Source organism: Mustela nigripes, chromosome 8, assembly GCF_022355385.1.
Source record: "Mustela nigripes isolate SB6536 chromosome 8, MUSNIG.SB6536, whole genome shotgun sequence".
Classification (NCBI taxonomy): domain Eukaryota; kingdom Metazoa; phylum Chordata; class Mammalia; order Carnivora; family Mustelidae; genus Mustela; species Mustela nigripes.
The window spans coordinates 40,763,423-40,772,745 of NC_081564.1; the positions used below are offsets into that span (position 1 = coordinate 40,763,423).

The 9,323-nt window shown below is 34.4% G+C and overlaps 1 long non-coding RNA gene across 2 annotated transcripts in view; it reads left to right on the plus strand.

Moving 5' to 3' along the window:
- LOC132023905 (uncharacterized) overlaps positions 1–5,918 on the plus strand; it is a 153,652-nt gene extending 147,734 nt beyond the window's left edge. For both annotated transcript variants that reach the window (XR_009406088.1, XR_009406089.1), the window contains one exon: positions 5,458–5,918. This is a non-coding gene — a long non-coding RNA (uncharacterized LOC132023905). The remainder of the gene's footprint in view (positions 1–5,457) is intronic.
- Positions 5,919–9,323: the final 3,405 nt, after the last annotated feature.

Sequence of the window (9,323 nt, forward strand, 5' to 3'; positions counted from 1 at the left end):
CAACTGGTGTGTCTAGGACACTGGTAAACCAAGAACCCTCAGAGATTTGTTTGTATATTATCATTAAAGTATACAGTTTATTTTGCTGCAACTGATCTTACCTATTACCATGGCAACCAATCAGATGGAATGTTGTTCTGGGAAGGTTATGTGACCTGGTGTAAGTATATTATCGACTTACCAGAAAGTGTGAGAGAGAACTTTTCTTCTTGAAGGAATGAAACTGCATTTGGGCAGTGAATATTTCTAGAAAAACAGCAAAAACAGGTTTAATGAGCAATGAAGAAAAATTATTTTCTAGACAAGGAGGCATTCCTCTGTTGTAATAATGACAGTAAGGTAACTATTGCTGATTTGCTTAGGTGTTTGTTTTTTTTTTTTTCCCATATCCTGGAAAAAAACCACCTAACGGGGCACCTGGGTGGCTCAGTGGGTTAAAGCCTCTGCCTTCGGCTCAGGTCATGATGCAGGGTCCTGGGATCAAGCCCTGTATTGGGCACTCTGCATAGCAGGCAGAGAGCCCGCTTCCCCTTCTCTCTCTGCCTGCCTCTCTGCCTATTTGTGACCTCTCTCTCTCTGTCAAATAAACAAAATCTTAAAAAAAAAAAAAAAAAAAAGAAAAGAAAAAGAAAAAAAAGAAAACACCTAAGCAGAACAGCAATAGTTATTTGGTCCTATTGAGAGTTCCATCCAAATACTAATTCTGAAAGAGAGTTGTTAGCCTAAGAAGGTCATGGATTTATGAATTCCCTAAATTCATTTTCTTATAATATCAAGTTCCTTGCTAGCCAAAGAAGCAAAAACCAAAATAAAATCCAACAAAAATGACACCAATAATTTTTTCAAGCTGCAAAATAGTCTACCTTTTGTAATTTACTAAGCTCTTTTCCCAGTTTCTCAATTCTTAGGAAAGTCATCTGTTGCCTTGCCTCTCAAGACTTCACAGCAGTTTTTTTTTTTGGATCTAGAAATGTCCCATTACTCCCCCCCCCACACACACACACAAACACACACACACATACACTGAGATAGACTAATAATATAGGCATTTCAAGAAGTTCTAGTTGGCAATAGCACCATTTGAAACATTTGCAAACCCAGAGGCAGCTCCAGAATTGGCATGAAATCAGAGCTTGAGGTGAGCAGCTGGATGGGAAAGTTTGAGTACGTGAATTGCTTTGTAGTTGGTTTGAGTGGCAAACATACTAACCTTGTGGTCTATTTTAGGTGGCTAATGGGGTGACTGATGGAGATTGCCCAAGTAACCCACTGTCCTTACTCTTAGTTAAAATCTCTTCTCCTGTTGTAGCAGCTGGATTTCAGACTGCCCTTTCAAGATCCGGACTTCTAGAAAACATTGTGATTTCAGAAGAGTTAATATAATAAGTAATTAAAGGTAGCTGTTGCTTTAAAATACATCTCTTAGACAGTATTTTAATGTTTTTATAGAAGTAGATTTTGGAAAAGATACTGAAACCTGGCAAATGGTACCTTCAGAAATAAGAAAAACAAGGAAGCCTTATCTCTGTCAGAGAGAAGACTACAGCCTCAAGTCCCCCAAACTATATGGAAACGTTATAATCAAAGCCACAAGGCAACATGGTGCAGAGACATATGCTGAGAAATATAGATCACACTATTGCCAAGAAGCGCTTAGGGCATCCAGAGCAGAGGCTCTGGTGATAATTTATCACCAGTATGAAATCATTAAATAATGAATATCACACCTTTTAAATTACATTGCAATTATAATTGCTATTCTAAAAGTGAATCATAAGCTGTGATTTGACCTTGAGAAATAATTGAACATTTTTGGAGAGTTTCCACATCTGTTGTACAAAGTGATTGGATTGTATTCAGAGTCAAAACAGTGTTATTGAGAATCTAGAATACGCAGGTGTTTTTAACATAATGTTTTAAAATATCGATTTTAATAATGTTTATTAAGTAGTTATTAAATATGCTCATATGGAAGAATGACCACAGTTCAGCAGTAGATTGGGCTGTAGTTCTCCACTGGAGGCAGCACAAGACTGGTGACCAGTGCAAAGGTGGCATGAGATGATAATCACAGATGCTAGTGTGGACATTTGCCTCCTTCTGGTGCCATAAGGCTACCATTATTAAATAAGTGTTGCACCTGAACTAATTTAAGATCTTAATACAGTGTATAAACATGACATATTTATATTAACATTGTTTTCCCATAAAATAACAGCAACCAGTGAATGGTCTAAAAACAATCAGCTAATGGTAAAAATAAGGAAGTGAAAATTGATAAAATACTTAAGAATATCTTTTAATTAAATGTATATCTTCTTTAATTAAAGAAACCTGTAACATTTCACAGTCAGCTGGAAATGATGAATAGTGATTATTGAGAAGACTGGTCAAAATGCAAATTACTGTCACATCAAATTGTAGATTTAACATAGTTGAAGTCAATTTATTTTTTTTAAGATTTTATTTATTTATTTGACACAGAGAGAGAGATTCACAAGCAGGGGGAAGGGCAGGCAGAAGGAGAGAAAGAAGCAGTCTCCCTGAGGAGGAGAGATGCCAACGTGGGGCTCCATCCCAGAGCACTGGGATCATGACCTGAACTGAAGATAGACACTTAACCCATGGGCCTCCATCCCAGGACACTGGGATCATGACCTGAGCTGCAGGCAGACACTTAACAAACTGGGACACCCAGGAACCCCAAAGCTAATTTTTGATGAGTTATTTATACTATAATTCTTTATTTGGAAGAATAAGCAAGTTAATATAATAAAATATATAAGAGCTTGGATTGACTCTAAATTGCTAAAGTTTTAATAATTCTATAAAATACACTTAAATCTCGATAGAAAAATAGAACTAAATTGTGTCTTAGAAGGAGACACAGTTTATATAAAAATTAAATTTTATGATAAAATTATACAAGAGTATAGGTTGTTGGACAAGGGACAGAATAGTCAATAAAACCTGTTACAAAAATTACTTGGTGCACTAGAATTTTTACAGTTTGTAAGCATCAAAAACTAAATTCAAACTCATATAAAGAAAAACAAGAATTACTGGTTTATATAATAGAAGGTACAGGGTGCACTATAAGCATGTCTGAATCCAGGAGTTTAAGTTAAGCCATCAAGACCCTGTCCATTTCTATTTTATTGGTTCTCCTTTTATTTGTGATACCTTTATTCTCAGTTAGGTCCCCCAACGACATATAAGCACAAATATGACTATTGGCAGCTTCAGGCCCACCTCTGACCAGTAGAGAAACCCCAGAAGCAAAAGGTAACTTATTCTCCATAGGGTTGCACAGAAATATCTGGTTGACTTTCACTGGACTGGTCCACATGCTAGGTTGCAATGCCTGCATCACTCACCTCACTTCATCTCATCACACGGGCATTTTATCATCTTACAGCATCACAAGAAGAAGGCTGAGTACAATACAATAAGCTATTTTGTGCACACAAAAGAATTGCATTCATATAACTTTTATTATAGTATATTGTTATGATTCTTCTATTTTATTATTAGTTATTATCGTTGATCTCTGGCTGTGCTAAATTTATAAGTTAAACTTCATCATAGGTTATGATAAACATTTCCTATACATATGTATGTATAGGGAAAAAACATAGTTTTATATAAAGTTTGGTACTATCTGTGGTCTTGGGCATCTCCTGGGGTCTTGAAACATATTCCTTGTGGATAAGGGGGTATAGCTATATTTAAACTATATTTAAAACTAGTGAAAAACATTCCAACATTCTAGGGGAGGAGACTAATAATAAAGAAAATAAATGCATAAAGTAAATAACACACTGGATACTGATAAACGCCAGGGATCATAATAAAGGAGGAGATGGGGCACCGAGAAAGTGAAATTTGAATGAAAGTCTAAACTAAATGAAGGGACAAAACATAATCACAGTGGGAGGAAGACCATTTCAGGCAGAATTGCAAGTGAATTGCTTATATGCCTGACACATTTGAAGATCATAAACATAAAAAGTTTATAATAATGAAAAAAAATGAGAAGCTAGTTTTTAAAATGTAGTGAAAAGAATAGGGCATATTGCTGTGCACAGTGGGTTCTCAGTCATGTACCAATATGTATAGGAAAAGCCCAGCTGGAAAAACATAAAATGGTTAAAAGTAGGATTAATTTTGTTCAATTTTCACTTTTCTGTGACTTTATTTTTTTCTAACAGCCATAAGTTCCTTTCACACTAGAATTTGCATTTTTAAAACTCATTGGACCAGAATGGATTGAGCAGCTGGAAGAACTGTACAATTATAAAATGTGGAAAATAAACCACACATCTGATATTAAATACCAAAATTTCCACCTAAAACCATGCCAAGTTCTTAGTCTTGTACAAGTGATGAAAAGAGCCCTATCAATAAAATATATTTTATTCTCTTCCCAGAAGAATTGCTCAGCTAACAAATACCCAGACAAGAAACTTACTGTCTCATGGTGAGAACATCAGCTTTACACTTAATTTAATTTATGACTTCATAGCAACTCACCAAATTTGAGATAATGTCTTCACATTCCTTATTAGTTTAGTGAAGTATCTAAAAAGGCACAGCTGAAACCTTAGCAGATGGCAAGCTTCAATCCCTGAAATGGTATTACAGTTCTTTCTTTGCTGGGTGTTGACAGATGGGTCTCATCAGATGGGTATCATCACATACCTCCAGGGCAGAGAATAAGTGCACAGAGATTTCATGGGGACAAATGTGTTTAAAGAGCACATGCTGGTTCTGCCAGCTAAATCAATAAGGGACAACTGATAGTTGGAACTATCAAGTCATGTTGGGTCTGGAAATTGCTCTTAACCTTTGCCTTCATTTGCAGACTGCCAACTCTGGAAAGAAACATCCAAAATCTAAGTGGATCAGATGGGATGCTGCACAATGGCATTCTGATTAGGCTGCTATTTTTTATGAATGGCCTATCAGCATTGTTAGATTTTAAGCTGAATTGCCATCTCTTCACATTGTATCTCCAGCACATTACCTAGAACATAGTAGGTAAAACACGTGTGGTGAGACTTGTTCTTTCATATGTTGGATGCCTTCCAGCCCACAGAGATAGCTATACATGCTGAGCACTCTAAAAGGTCAGCAGCACATTTAGCAGAAGCTTAACCTTCAGTTTATGTAGAGCTAGGATTAGACTGAGATAATGTCTTTGCCCTCAATCATGCAAATTTGTTAACTCATGGAATTACATCATCATCACAGGTTCTTGTGATTCAGTTAAGTGTCCACTTGCATATATGTAGTAGACATTTTCTCCTAGTTCTGTTTATTCCTTATTATAATTGGTGATGTTTTAATTATTTTTGCTCATTTTATATATCAGGGTAACATCAGTTGCCATAACCAACAGTGATTAGTATTTTTTTAAAGTTTTTTTATAAGATTTTATTTTTCTTTATTTGACAGAGAGAGACAGCGAGAGAAGAACACAAGCAGCAGGTTGTGGGAGAGGAAGAAGCAGGCTTCCCGCTGAGCAGAGAGCTGGATGTGGGGCTTGATTCCAGGACCTGAACTGAAGGCAGATGCTTAATGACTATGCTACCCAAGAGCCCCTTTTTGTCATATTTAACCATTTTTAGCTTAAAGTCTATTTTGTCTCATATAAATGTAACTAATCTTCCATCCTTTTGATTGCCATTCACTTGAAATGTCTTTTTCCATTCTTTCACTCTCAGTCCATGTGTCCTTTAAGCTAATGTGAGCATCTTGTCCGCAGCATCACTGCTGTTCAATAGTACTGGAGTCCTAGACAGAGCAATCAGGCAAGAAAAAGAAATAAAGGCATCCAAATTGGAAAGGAAGAAGCAAAACTGTCTCTGCTTGCAAATGACATGATTTTACATATAGAAAATCCTGAAGACTTCCTCAAATACTGTCAGAACTAATAAATTCAGTAAAATTATAAGATACAAAATCAATATGCAAAAATCAGTTTTTCTATACACTGATAATGAATTATCTAAAAAAGTAATAGAAGATAATTCCATTTACAATACCATTGAAAAAACAAAATACTTAAGAATAAAGTAAATCAAGGAAGTATAAAATCTGCACACTGAAAACTATAAGACACAAACAAATGGAAAGATATCTCATGTTCATGGTTTGGAAGAATTAGTATTGTTAAAATATCTAAACTATTCAATATCTAAACTATATATTTTATGCAATCCCTGTCAAATTCCAATGGTGGTTTTTTTACATAAATAGAAAAAAATCATAAAATTTATATAGAACCTAAAAAAAGACTGTATAGCTAAAGCATCTTGAGAAAAAAAAAAGCTGGCGTATCACACTTTCAATTTCAAACTATATTAAAGGCCGTGTGTGTGTGTGTGTATATATATATATGTATGTGTGTATATACAGCACTGTAGCTATATATAGTATATATATGTAGTACTGACCTACAGACACATAAAAAAATGGAAAGGAATCTAGCACACAGAAATAAATTCATGCATATGTACTCAACTAATATTTAACATGAGAGCCAAGAATATTCAAAAGACAAAAGAGTTTCTGTTCAATAAATGGTGTTGTGAAAACTGGATATTTGCATGTAAAAGAATAAGATTGTACCCCCCATTTTACACCACTGACAAAAGTTGATTTGAAATGATTAAAGACTTACATGTAAATCTTAGATAAAACTCCTAGAAAAAAACAGAGGGAAAAAGCACCTTGGCATGGATCTTGGTGATGATTTTATGGGTACGATACCAAATCAAAAGCAACAAAAACAAAGATCGGCAAGCAGCAATCAGATGCTATTAAACTAAAAAGCTTCTATACAACAAAAGAAATAGTCAATAAAATGACAAAATCTATGTGAAGGGAGAGCCTATTTGCAAACTACATATATGACAAGGAGTTTATATCCAAAGTATAAGTAACTCATATGACTCAATAGCAAAATAATAACAACAACAACTATAATAATGATAATGAATAACAATCAGGCAAAAAACTGAAAATACATTTTTCCAATGTATTTTTCAGGTACATGAAGTTACTCAATGTCACTAATCATCATGAAAACGCAAATCAAAACTACAATGATTTATCACCTAAACTGGTCAAAATGGTTTTCATCAAAAAGAGATAACAAAAGCTAGAGAGGATGGAATAAAAAGAATCCTTGTACACTGTTGATAGTAATGTAAATTGGTACAGCCATTATGGAAAACAATACAGAGATTACTTAAAATTTAAAAGTAGAACTACAATATGATCCATAAATTCTACTTCTATGTTATTAATCCAAAGAAATAAAATCATTGTACCCAAGACATGGAAGCAATCTTTAATGTCTATCCTGGATGAAAAGATAAAGAAAATTTGATATATAAGCAATGGAATATTATTCAACCATAAAAAAGAAGAAACCTTTGCCATTTGCAACAATATCTATGCCATCATAGTTGAAGAGTTTTACACCACTGATTCAGAAATGGACAGATCCAGCAGGCAGAAAATCTTTAAGAACATAGTTGATCTCAACAACACCATCAATTAACTGGATATTATTGACATCTAAAGACTATTTTATCCAACACCAGGAATAGGGACTCTGGATGATTATGATGTGCTAATGCAGGTTTATCAGTTATAACAAATAGACTGCTCACGTGGGGGATGCTGATAATGGGGGAGACTATGCATGTGTGGGACAAGGAAGGATAGGAAAAATCTCTGTAGCTTCCTCTCAACTTTGCTATGAAACTAAAACTGCTCTAAAAAATGTCTTTCAAGTAAAAGAATTTCTAATACAGGATGCTCATTACCAAGTTATTTGTAAAGAAATTGTAAAACAGCCTAAAAGTCCCCAATGAGAGATTGTTTAAATAAACTGAACATCAAGCAGGTACCATATAGAACACTATGCTTTGGGATCAGACAAACCATAGTACAAATATTGAATGTTTACTATACAGCCTTGCACAACTTACCTTCATTCTCTAAATTTCAGTAACAATAGGAGACTTACCTTGTAGATCGATGTATGGAAAGTGCTATTAAAATATACCTAGTACAATGCCAACCAGCTAAAACTTTCTTAAGAAATATTAGCTAATTATGAATATGTTGCGAAAATTCAAAATTTATTTGATATTTTGAGCAAATGTTCATGGTCATAATAAATGAATCATCTAATTTTAAGTGAATTGCTCCTCATTTATATTTTAAAAATATGACCTCTTCTCTCTCTCTTCCTCTTTTTTGTATTCACCAAAATTTTAGGAGTGTATATTTGGATTGTGGAATTATGAATGACATTTGTTTTCTGTGTGAGTTTTCTGCAATGAGGATATATTGCTTTTATGAAAAAAGGAGAGAAGATAATATATCAAGAGTGCCTATGATGAAATCTAGTTCAAGTTTAGGAAATAACACATTACCAGACAGTGCAATTGCAAAAGGCCAGGGTCCACTCAGGGACTGGAAGTTCTCAGATGCAGAGAATGAAGCAGAGAGCCTGTTAGCACCAAGAGAACAATTCTGAAAGAAGGCTTGCATTTTGGAGGACACAGTATAGCACTTAATGGCAGGGCAGAGTTAAGACCATTGAACTCCCTGCCTCTCAGTCTTCACAGAGATGTACTGGTCAGCATATTATAGACTTCCTGCTCTTTTTTCAGACATTTCAGTCATATTAGACCAGGACTGCTTTCCATTCAGTGGTGATACTACTAACTTATTCCACTTCTCTACACCTTCCATAACTCAACTGTGAAATGGAGTTAGTGAATGTGTCATCACATAAGTTGGTTTTGAGTATAGTGCCTGCTATATAGTAAAAAATAAGTATCATTAGTATTAACATTCATCTCTTTTTTATTATAAGAAGAAAATATTTATTTGCTCCACTTATCCTTGGCATAAGACAAAGGGAAACATGAGATTAAATTTCCTCAGTAAATATGACACTAAATAGGGAACTGGATATAATTTGCTTGTTTAAGAAATAAACAATTGCAACCTGGCAATTACTCGCCACAAAAAAAAAAAAAAAAAGGAAGAAAGAAAAAGAAAAAAAAAGAAAAATCTATCCTATTTGGTAAGGCAGAATTCACTTTCTGGACATAATGAGTAATAACTTGGAGTGCTGCTGTCTTACCTTAAACTTACATTTAATTGGTGGAGTTTGAAAGGTGTTCTAGAGTTCACTTAAAAGTTAAGCCCTAATCTTCACATTCATTTATTCAATAAGTGCTATTATATATCTGATACTTTTCTAGATACAAGGAACACAAAAAGGAGTAACATAG